Source organism: Natator depressus, chromosome 25, assembly GCF_965152275.1.
Source record: "Natator depressus isolate rNatDep1 chromosome 25, rNatDep2.hap1, whole genome shotgun sequence".
NCBI classification, from domain to species: Eukaryota; Metazoa; Chordata; order Testudines; family Cheloniidae; genus Natator; species Natator depressus.
The window spans coordinates 10681987-10693041 of record NC_134258.1 but is presented as its reverse complement, the minus strand read 5'-3'; positions in this window follow the sequence as shown (position 1 = coordinate 10693041).

Sequence of the window (11055 nt, the reverse complement as noted above, 5' to 3'; positions counted from 1 at the left end):
TTCTGATCTTTCCTTTGCAGCAGGATAGTTTGCTGTTGCACTTTTAATATTGTCTCTTCGAGAAACTGCCAGCTCTCCTGAACTCCTTTATCCCTTAGGTAGGGCCCATGGGAAGAAAATGTACCAATTCTGCTTTTCTGAAGTCCATTGTTTTTATTCTGCTGCTCTCACTCCTTCATAGAATCATAGAATATCAGGGTTGGAAGGGACCTCAGGAGGTCATCTAGTCCAACCCCCTACTCAAAGCAGGACCGATCCCCAATTAAATCATCCCAGCCAGGGCTTTGTCAAGCCCGACCTTAAAAACTTTTAAGGAAGGAGATTCCACCACCTCCCTAGGTAACGCATTCCAGTGCTTCACCACCCTCCTAGTGAAAAAGTTTTTTCTAATATCCAACCTAAATCTCCCACACTGCAACTTGAGAACTTCCTCTCCTGAGAATTGAGTAATCGATCATGAAATGATCGCATTCACCCAAACTGTTTCTGACCTTCAGATGAACAAACTCCTGCGTGAGAATCAAGTCTAAAATTTCTGTCCTCCAGTTCCTTCCTCCACCTTCTGAAAGAAGCAGTTATTAGAGATTTTGTGTTTTGCTCTGTTACCTTTTCCAAGAGCTGTCTGGGTGGTTAATGTCCCCCATTGCTACCAGGCTTTGGGATATTTCTGTTATTTGTTCCAGAAATGCCTCATCCACCTCTGCCCTCCTGATTTGGTGGTCTATAGTAGACCCCCCTATCACAAGATCCCCGTTTCTTTCCCCTTTGATCTTCACCCAGAGATGTGGAATGGATAGTCAAGGGAGAGCACCCTTTGCTCCAAACACTCTTGGTACACGAGGTTTCTTCAAGGAGTTGCTCATGGCCAGGGGGAGATAAGGCTGAATGGGGCCTGGGTCCACTAAACAGCCAGCTCCTCAAATCTAGTTCCCTGGCAGATATCTCAGGGCCCTGCAGGGGTGTTCAGCTCACCAGCAAGCCCTTAGCGCTACAATTTGCCCTGTCCAAGCTCACGTTCATTGGAAGGGTGTTCAGAGGTTTGGGCATTAGCACGGGCTTCGGGAGACCCTGTCTGCCACAGTCTTCTTGGGTGAGTTACCTCCTCTCTCTCTGCCTCAATTCCCCCTCTGTAAAATCCCCAACCCCACAGGGGTGGTGGGAGGATAAATACATGACAGACGTAGGCTGATGAGGACCCTGTGTAGGTGAGAGAAATAGTTATTCAGTGTGATAAAAGTGCAATTCCCAGCTATGGCCACTGCGGGACTCAGAGAGCTTTCCCCACATGGCCTTCAGGATCATGCCTGTAAGATCCTAACTGGCTGTCCAGACCGTCCTTCAGGGGCCACCCGGTATTCCCCGCTCCTGCCTCCTTGCTGACCCCTGGATCGTGACTGAAATTCTATCCGCCTTCCATAATCCAACGGGAACTTGGCTCGGTTTACAGCACAGGAACTTCAAAAGAAGCCTATGGAAGCTTTTACCAAAGACGCAATTGTCTCTGGGGGAAAATCGTCTGCTTTAGACAATGGCCTTCAATCTCATGACAAACCCAGTTCTGTTTAGATGGCGTGTGGGGGTTTAACGGACCCCACCCTGAGTGTCCTCTGCCCGGGAGAGGCAGCCCATGGATCTGGCTTTGATTAGCGGTGGCATAATGCAGCTTTATCACAAAGCGCTTCCAGAAAGGAGAGCTGGGAAACAAAGAATGGTGCAGAGCAGACGGGCCAGAGATCAAAAACAGAGCCAGAGGTGTTTCCCAGCAACAACAGTGTGCTCATGTCTATCGCCCCTTCAGAGCAACTTACAGATCTGACCTGAAGGCTTGGGGGGGGGTGTGCGTGTAAATCACACTGACCAAAGCTCACTTTTATCCCACTGCATGCACACTCAGGATTTGGACCAGGTTACGAGATTCCCTAAAAGCTCACAGTACCCACCCCAAAATCCTAACCGACCATCGCAGTTAGGCAGAGGAGGAAGCTAAATCGAGTAAGAGGTTCCAGGCCTTGGTACCTGTTGTGACACGCTCTCGGGGCAGCCAGAACCATAAGCCATTGCCTTCCTCCTCAGCAAGAGGGAGCTTTGCTGGAGCTTGAATTGTGCGTCAGCTCCCTGCCATGCTAATCTGTCAGCCTAACCAATGAACGCCTTGAGACTCTGCCAGTCCAACCCTTGCCTTGCAGGTAACATTCAGTTAGCACCGGTCCCAGAACCCCCTGGAAGAGCGTTCCTCTTCAGCTGTCAGTCCCTAGCACTGGACACGTTCCGAAATTATCAATGCTGTGGTCTCCAAAGAGACGGAACGCAAACCAGCCTGTTGGTTCAACTGAGGACACTCACCTGCCTTTAGTAGAGCAGCAGCACTGAGAGGAATTTATAATAAAACAAGAATAAATCCGCTAATAAAAACAGATTTAAGTGATGCTACGCAGAGATAACAGAAAATGGTTACAAATCAAAACAAGTATAACTGCAATTTCTAGCGGCGAAAGCTTAGCTCTAGCAAGCTAAGATCTTTGCCTACACATCTCTCACTTACATCTCCAGCCCAGCAGGCAGGAGGTTCTCCCGTTCTTAGAATCAGAGGGTGCTGACCATTTTGTCCCCTGAGTGAGGGATGCCAAAATGGCTTTTAGCTTCTCCTTATATTTCCCCAGACTCATTGTTTTGTCCCCAGAGTCAGGATGACCCCTGGGGCCTCAGACTCTGATCCTGCTGTTTGTTTTCTAGCATGCTGGGGTCTTCTTCCTGCTGCTTTGATCACTCTGTTTACCTTATATGCAAATGTACTTTCACTGTCTTTTGTCTGTAATCAACCCATGCTGTTTTGCCCTTTGTCTGTCAGAGTGATCAAGCTGTTTACCACATGTATAAGCCACAGTCTCTGGTTTACAAAGCTGGACCCCTGCAGACCACCTAATATACATGGCTTTGTCTAGGAGAAACCTGGTTATTAGTTTTACATGGATTACTTGGTCTAAACATATTTTAGGAATATTTTCAGCACACCTACATAAAACTCTTTAGACGCTAACCATGCATACATCACCCAAGAATATCAATGACCAGAGGTCACCAACTTTCATATGATACCTTACAAGACACTCTTTGGATAAACATTATAACAGCATGTTAGGTGTAGTGAGTTTGTTTGGCCTGGTAACAATTGTAGTTACAGCCAGTAACTACAGCGGGATTCATAGGGTACACCTATGTGTCTTACAACAGTCCCAGGAGGGAGATAATGATCATCTCCATTATCACCCCCAAAAAGGATCCTCTTCCTGACGCTGAAGAATTAAGAGGATGATGGGGAAGTTCCTGGTACCTGTTTAGCAGAAAGAAAGGACCAGGATCCTTTAGTGAATTTCTCCAAGGAAAGGAACAGCAAAGGGAAGCCTACAGCTCATGTCAAGCAGAGGTGGGAAGGTTCCAGGCCAGGGTTGGACTTAATTGACACAGATCAGAATGACAAGGCAGGGGAGGGAATATCTTTTATTGGATCCACTTCTGTTGGTGAGACAAGCTTTTGAGCTCACACCGAGCTACTGAAAAAGAGATCTGTGTACCCTTGAAAACTTGTCTTTTTCACCCACAGAACGTATTACCTCACCCACCTTGTGTCTCTAATATTCTGGGACCAACACGGCTTGACCACCACTGTATACAGATCAGAATGAACAGGGAGACTGTTCCTGTCAGCTCTGTGTTCTTGGGGAAACAGGGCGCAGTACCCAGCCTGTCTGACTCACAAAAGACCTTCCCCCCCCAGCCTCTGCTTGAACCAAAACCCATCAGAAGAAAGACTTACAAAAAGCAAAGAAAAGGCCGTGGGAGACACGTAAACCCCTCTGGACAAGGGTGACAGGATTAAGGGAGCTCCCCTAGCCTCATTTGCATTGAAGATGGGACAGGGAGGGATCACCATTAGCGCACAGAATGGAGAACAGAGACTCCAAGGCAAGAACCGCACGGAACTCTGGGACCAGAAAAGCAGGGAAGCAGTGCATGATGGGGATCTCTGCTCCCGATGTTAATGAACCCATGCCTGCACACACCCAGCTCAGAAGTTATCAGACCAATTCTAGTAATAAATCCATTATTGGTATCCAAAATACTGAAGTTCCCTAATTGCATTGTGAGCTCCCTCCAAGGAACACCCCCCGTAGCCAGGAATGATCAGTTCCCATGGTCTAGCCTGAACAAAACAACTTTGGTATCCTCCCTTGAGCCATCAGTTTACCTATAAACAAATCTAGTGTTCTCCCTTGAACCATTGTTCTTTCCCTACAAAAACCCCTACCCATGCTCAAGTAAGTGTATCCAACATCTGTATCAGTTCCATGGGGATGTCATCTTCTCCTGACGGATTGTGCTGGGGGCTCTGCCTGTCTCCAGCACTCCGGACCCTCAGTTACCACCACCACCTGGGACCCCCCATTGATTCAAGCTTCATGGAGTGGTGAGAACCCAGCTCTCTTTCTAGGTGTAGCCTTCTGACCCTGACTTGTGTGAGCAGTTAGAGTTTTCTAAACCTGACATAATCAAATTTAAGTTAGATTTAATGTTATAACTATTTTGTTTGGCTTCCCTATGGTTATTACCTGGCGATAAATAACTTTCATGGTTAAGCTGGTTGCTTCTCTGTCTCTCCCCCTCCCCCCGTTGGTGTTTTTTTGGCTTCCCCATTCGCTCTGCAGCAACTCTCCTTGTACCTAAGCTAAAGATCCCTGCAGCACCCAAAAATCCTGTGGGTTACGCTCATCAAGTGGGTTACCACCAGAACAATTGTAACATGAAAGTGGGGATAGGGATGCGCTGCACCTGGGACATAGGAGGGTGGCAGCTTGGAAGTGCTGGTTAACCCGCTCCTCTCAGATGCGCTCAGTTAACGTGTATGTGCGTTTGTCTGATTCTGGGGCTGGAAGAACCCAGCCCTGGGGAATCTAGGTCCTGCAGGATAGCTCTATTGGGAGGGAACTTGCAGCAGGGAGAAGTAGAGCTCCATATGAGAACACAAGTGACATAAGCAGGACATTGATAGAAGTACAGACTCCCCCACCCCGCCCCTACACACCCAGGAAGAGTAACCCTAAGACATGAGCATATCCCAAACTAACAGGCAAATCTGGTAACAAGACTCCATTCCAGCCTAGGAAGTGGTTCCATTTAGGGCAGTGGTTCCCAACCTGCGGCCTACTTATGGCCTAATCAGCACCCAGCTGTGGCCTATGTGACATCTTCAGGGCCATACAGGCAGTGTGTATAGTGTGGATATGGCCCACACAACACAGAGAGCAGCATATGCAACCCACAATGGTCAATAGATTGAGAACCACTGATCTAGGGGCTGACATTCCTGGGGAGCTGCGAGAGGAAAGCCATACCAACATGGAGACACTCTGCTGACCCCTGCCAAAGATGATGGTTGCATCCCACTCTGGCGAGGGTGAGGGGGCTTTGGTGGAACAATAAAGGCGGAGTCTAGGCCTGAATGAAAGTGAGAGGTATCAGCTGAAACGTCTGTCAATGCATCTCACAAACAAACCAATGCGGGTTTCTCCCCTGAGTGCTCAGTTCCTGTACCTCCCAGAGTCTGGCTATAGAAAGGAGTTAAGGAACCTGGAGGTGACCTCCCCATTTCAGAGGCTAAGTGGCGGCTGTGGGATGTAGAGGAAGAACTGGTCTCGTTAGTTGAGGATGCAACTCTCCAGAAGTGCTGAGGCTGCACAGATACATCGTTAAGGCAGGAAGGGAAGGTGACCCATAACAGGATGCCAGGTCCCCTTAGGTAAGCAAACAGTATTTATACACAGGACAGTAGCTGCTCATGGACAAAGGAGGGGTTAGCAGATGGCGGTTTCTGTGAAGGTCAGTAACATGCGATGGGTGAAGAGGTGGGTGTCTCTTGCAATGGAGTCAGTAACATTATGAAGAATTTCTCCTGACATCCTCTCACACATATGCCACAGAGATGGTTCCTAGCCTCAGTGCTGGTGCTTGGTCTTGTGACTGCTATATATTTGCAGCTCCTGCTTCTACCTTAACGATCTGCCTCTCCAATGAGACACAGGTGGATCACTGCTGCCAACATCCTACTCAGGGGGGTCTGCTTCACCCACTGTGGGACCTGGGCTATCTGGGAACTGCAGCAGCTTCAGGAAGCAACAAGCACCAGCTGGTTTGGCTCTCTATGGAGGCCTCTCCAGTTTCCCATGACAAAGGTCTATAGAAGAGGAAGACTTTTGGCCCCTGGATATTCTTACAGAGACTGGAGAGGTCTGTGTAGAGCCTGTGACTTCCCAGCAGAGCACTCTCTATGCAGGGGGCTGCTGGTAGATGGCGTATTCTTTTCCCCAGAAGACTGGATGATTAATGGATCTTTGACAGTTTACTTTTGTCTGATGGCAAAGGAAGTCCTAACGTAAGCTTCCTGGAATTAGATTGTGTGTGAACAGCCCCAGTCAGAATGATTAACAGCTTTTGGGGTTTTTTGGTCCCTTTAGTCCTGTGTTAGCAAATCCATTTCCCGGCTCTCCACTGTTACTTCTGGGAGTTGCATGGACAGATTCCTATTTGTTTTGTTAACCACAAAGTGGTTCGGTTTGTCCACTGCCTCCCCCACAGCCTCTCTCACACAGGAAGCTGCCCGGAGCCCTTTGGAATGCCTGTCGCCCTCACCCAGGGCATATCCTCCACAGCACTGGAGATGGAGGAGGAAACTCACGCCTATAAGCTCAAGGTCATTTCCAACTGCTCTTTCCCTTGCTCAGCACATCTCAGCTTTGTCGCTGCCTTTTCTTCCTTCACGTTCCTGAGACCCAGTTTTAATTTTCAGTCTAGAGGGTCAAAACTCCCCCCCAAAAAACAACTCACCCAAGCCTCATATCGTCTCCTTCCCGTTACCGTAAGCGCCTCTTCGTTAGCCTGACATCCACTTCACCCTTCTCCAGTCCATGCAAAACAGCTGCTAAGATCACCTTCCATAGAGCGCTGTGGCAGCCTTGCTGCCCCGCTTTGAATACCTCCACTGGCTCCCCTTCATATCCGAGCTGCTTGCCCTCATTTTCAAGGCCCTTCATACCTCTGCTCATCCAGTCATCAGCTCATCCCCTCTGCTTAGGTGACACCAGCATAGTTCACTAGTTTGTCAGCTTTCCTCACGTCATCCATGCTACCCCTTGGGCGAGAGAAACTCTTGAAACTCTGAACTGCCATCTTCAAAACCACTCCCAAAGTCTCACTTCTACTGGATACCTGCCTGGCCATTATTGGCTGATTTCTTACAGAGGGACAACTAGGGATCTCAATCAGCGTACATAGCAAGGGCACATATTTCAATCTCTCCTTTCTACAACCCTTCCTATGTTTCAGAGTGGTAGCTGTGTTAGTCTGTATCAGCAAAAAGAATGAGGAGTACGTGTGGCACCTTAGAGACTAAAACCATGCATCTGATGAAGTGGGTTTTAGCCCACAAAAGCTTATGCTCAAATAAATTTGTTAGTCTCTAAGGTGCCACAAGTCCTTCCTATGTTCGTCATCTTAACTGCACATGGTTCAGGGAATGGGCTACCTCTTCCTCTGTGTTTGTAGCACAATGTGGCCCTGAACCCCACTGAGCACGCTTGGTGCTACTAAACTAAAAGTACCACCTTGTTTGAACAGCTGCAAGTCTTGGTTAGAGAGAGTAGTTTAACAGCAAGAAGCACACTGGGCATTTTCAATTCTCCTAATCCGTGGCTTCAGGTTTCATGCACAGATGGAATTCACAAGGGAGGATGCTCAAGCTGCAACTCACTCCAGGGCATTCTTTGTTGATTACCCGCCACAAGAGCAGGAGAAACAAAACAGTCTGTAAGAGCGCAGCTCAGTGCCCCAGCTGGCCTGTGCTGCGTGTGTGGAGTCCCAAAACTCCAGAGAAACCCAGTGACCTAAACCTGCAGCTCCAATTAGCTGAAATGTCAGCTTGAATACAAATCAAAATCAAGCAGGATGAAAAAACAAACAAAACACCGAACAGACGGTATTTTAAACTTCTTATCATAACTTCAGGGATGCAGAAGCTCAAACGCTTAATGGTATCTTCTCTCTTATCTGGGAATTATATTGTAGTTGAAATGAAGGATAACTGACTCCAGGAAACCTGGTACGTGAATCTCCATTCTAGGATTCCCTTAAAGGGCAGGGAGGGGAAGTTAGACGGAGCTGGAATTACCAGAAGGAACTAGGGAATTGCTAACTCCAGAATTACAGGCTGGAATCACTGCCTCTAGAACAAGGAAGGAGCAGCGGCAAAGAGATGAAGTGACTTGTCCAAGCTGTGAGTCAGTGGCAGAGCCATTAATAGGCATTCATCTGTGCACTGTAGCCTGACTTCCCTTTCCCCTCTTCCATGCTAGCCCATGGGGGATGGGGTGAGAGGTCATTTAACCCTGCTGCTTGTATTGGTCCCTTTCTCCACGCCGGTATCTTAGTTCTTGATGTTATGCAATGCTGTTGGACGGTTGCCTCTTTGTTGCTTGCCCAGATGACAAAGTCTTAAACTTACCCTCCTGTCTGCTGCACAAGAGCCCCATATTTGTCATTTCTCTTCCAGTTCAAGAGCCCTGGGTCACCCTTTGGTACGATGCTCCTTCCCAAAGCTCCCCCATGCCGAGATATTATGGAGTCCCTGCTACGGCCCTGTGATTCAGCTGTTGTTCAGCTAAATGCAGAGCATCACACAGAAGCAAGCAGAGTTGCTTGTGCTTTTGCAATCTAATCCAGGGGAGCGGGGGGATTAGTGATCTCCATGCCACAAAGGGTAGCGTGTGGGTATCAGGGGAGCAGAAGAGGGCACAGAGGAGAAAGAGGGAGCTTACAAGGAGGGTGACAGTCAGGAGAGAGTCAGGCGTTACCGATATAGCCTCCCAGGAGCAAGAGACTCTTTGGGTTAGAACCAAGGGAGTGGCGATTGAAAAAAAAAAAAAAATTCTGTTCACAGCTTCTTTTCTTGGAAACCGATAACACTCTTCTTCCCAACAGTCCGGAGCAGAAGGGCTCTTGTGGGAAACAAAACTCAAGACAATCCAGACGGGAAGACAGGCAAATCCACACAGTGAAGAGGTTAGACTGCAGTCTGTGATGCTCAGAAGACATTGGGGTGTTGACTGTCCCTAAGGGACTGGAATGCTGGCAGGACTGTTACTGCCTCAGCTGTGGCCAGTCTCTTTGTGAAGGTCTGCATGGAAAAGGGCTTAGCAGCAGAATAGCAAAGGGTGTTCACGATTCCCATGCAGCCCCTTAATAATGAGGAACAGCCAGACTGGGTACAAGATGAAAAGTGAAGTTGTGGGGAGCAGCATCACAAGATCCTTTGATTGGAAACCAAAACAGGGCTGAGGTTGCTCAGTACTCAGGCCCATTTGCCATTGGATGCAGTTTTTTTTTGTTGGGGTTCTCACATCCCTTTCTTTGGATTCAGGTCGTACTGCGTTTATTGCCCCCAACTTGCCCGCCACCATTTTGCTTTTTATTTCCCCCAGCAACCTAAGACTTGAAAATATGACAGTGGAAACGGCCATGTGGTATCTGGTTTCAGTGGAAGCCACCTACTAGACCAGGTTATCCCAACAGATCAATCTGGGCTGAGCATCCAAACCTGTGTTTTCTATTTGCACAGCTGTAGGTGGGGAGAGGAATGGTTATTTTAGTTTAAGTCTTCCAGACAGCCTGGGATTTCACACACATTTACTGGTAGAGACAAAACAGCTTCAATGCTGGTTTTGCAACAGACTTGTGTTCTCAGCTTAGACAGAGCTGGACCCCCCCTGCTTTCCTGCCAGGATAGAATGTGTCTGTTCCTGCCATAAAACAGCCTGGTAGCGCTCACTCAGCCGCACCTCACATTCTGCCAGAAAAGGGTTTTAAGAGGAGCTGTTATGTTACTGAATCTGCTTTCTCTAAAGCAGCACAGAGTTGCCATTGTAATGGTGGTCATTTAAGGGTTTGATTTCTCCTTTAATTCTACCTCACTGAGGAATAGCACAGATATGAAAAGACTTGCTCGGAGAAAAGACAGGGTCTGCATAAATCCCCTCTGGAAGGAAAGACAAGGGCTGAAGTTGCAGTAAGGGCGTTAGGATTGTTAATGTTCCAGCTTCAGAACAATGAGGCTGCTGGATGTGAAACCACTCCCAGCTTTTCTTAGTAAGGTTTGATTTGGGGGTGGAAAGGTGTTTCCTCCTGAGGAAACAAAGTTCACCCTCCCCAATAATTGTACGTGGTTCCATTCAGGCCTGATCACACTCCCTTTTAACTTCTGTAACCATTGCCTCCCTTAAGCCCGGAGGCAGACTAACCAACCTGCCCTCCAGCATCCATCCCTGTAGCTCTTATGTCAGCCAAATAAGAGGCTAGACAACATAAGGTCCTATGTCTCTCACCCCATTGCCTCTGCCAAACTACCAGCCCTTAGGTCTCATCTTCACTACTGAATTACTTGGGAGTTAGAACTCTACCTTGAGGGGTTATATTAACAGATCTTATTGACTGGGATTTTGCAGCGAGCACGTCGTCATGTTAACACAACTCCTTACAGAAGGGCTCTAACTCAAAGCAGTGTTCTAGCAAAGACAAGCCATTCCTGTCCAGGAATGAGCAAGGATCTACTCACAAAAGGGGGCCATCTGGCAGCATATCAGCCCACCACTGAGCCACCCCTATGAAAACAGATTTTGGGTCAAGGGAAGGCAACCTGCCATTTTCAACAAGAAGGGTAAAAGGGTGGAAGCCTTTCGGTTAAGGTCAGAATTTTCACAGGAAAATAAGGAAGTCAGGTACCAAACTCCCATGAAGTCAAAGGGATTTAGGTACCCAAATACCTCATGATGTTTTGAAATCCCAGTCCAAACTCTCTGGACTGCCATTTGTGTGAAGGGGGGTTTTCCCAGTCCAATCAGATTCATGTGAAGCATCTGGTTCTCACTCTGTGGGTACTGCAAAGTAATTCCAGACGATTGGTCCAAACAAGTGCAAATAGCAGTGCATCCTGTAAAAGGTGACCTGCCTCTC